Here is a 1,011-nt window from a genome sequence, read left to right as displayed (position 1 = left end):
TGGTCACTTCCCTGACCTCCAATGACCAAGCTCCATTGTGGCCAACTAGTGCAGGATGAGTTATTTCATATTGGTGACATGGCAAAAGGGCCTCATGCTTTGCTGAACACATTCTTGATTTACGCACTCTGGAAATAGTCAGACTCCATTAATTCTGGTAATACACAGGGTCATTCAGCCCATCTCATCCATGCTGACTAAGTCCACTTGTCCCATTTGCCAGCATTTGGAAAAAAATATGAAACACTTCACAAATTTAGCTGTCGTGCTTGCCCTGGGGCATGCTGATTTTTCTCTGTATCCTTCCAATTCTTGTATACGCGTGGCTGAAATCAGCACATGAGGGTGTGGTCTAAATAGAAATGTTGAATTCCCAAGACCAAGTCATTTACATGAATGGTGAGTCACATTTGTCTCATCACCTGTTCAGGTGGAACATCTTTTGAATAATTGTCATTACACACCCACCCCTTCTTTGTTTTGCACCTGATCTGATATTTATTCAGTTAGTAGCCTCCATCTTCTTTGTTTTAAAACGTAAAATCAATAGCAACAAAAAAAAGTTTTTATACAATACAAATAATTGTAAACCCCCCCTCCCTCCCTCCCCCTCAGCCAGCCCCCTCAAGGGGAGCCAAAAAATACCCATAAAACACATACAATATTTTAAGATATTTCCAAACCCATAAATTCTAAATAACTACATTTAAACAAAAAAATAATTATCATGTAAGTTTATTTTCTCCATATAAATACAAGATCTCAATTCATTATTCCACCAACCTATATTAATTTCTACATTGTCTTTCCCAAGTAATTGCTACACATTTTCGTGCCACAGATAACGCCAAACGTACAAATGCTATCTGAAACTTATCCAACCCTAAACCAGTCACAGAAACCATTTAACCCAACCGAAAAAATCTCTGGATCTAATGGTGCAGCAATTTTGATTCATAAGAACTATCATTTGAGCTGGAATTATTTACGGAGATTGCTGGTAGGGTTTTG

The 1,011-nt window shown here is 38.1% G+C and overlaps 1 non-coding gene across 1 annotated transcript; it reads right to left on the bottom strand.

The window, feature by feature from the left end:
• Positions 1-232: 232 nt before the first annotated feature.
• On the bottom strand, positions 233-337 carry LOC138749125 (U6 spliceosomal RNA). The gene has a single exon (XR_011348434.1). It is a non-coding gene; the product is annotated as a U6 spliceosomal RNA (small nuclear RNA).
• Between the last annotated feature and the right edge of the window lie 674 nt (positions 338-1,011).

Source organism: Narcine bancroftii, chromosome 13 (genome assembly GCF_036971445.1).
Source record: "Narcine bancroftii isolate sNarBan1 chromosome 13, sNarBan1.hap1, whole genome shotgun sequence".
Classification (NCBI taxonomy): domain Eukaryota; kingdom Metazoa; phylum Chordata; class Chondrichthyes; order Torpediniformes; family Narcinidae; genus Narcine; species Narcine bancroftii.
The sequence above is the reverse complement of the archived record's forward strand: the minus strand, read 5'-3'. Positions and strand labels throughout refer to the sequence as shown.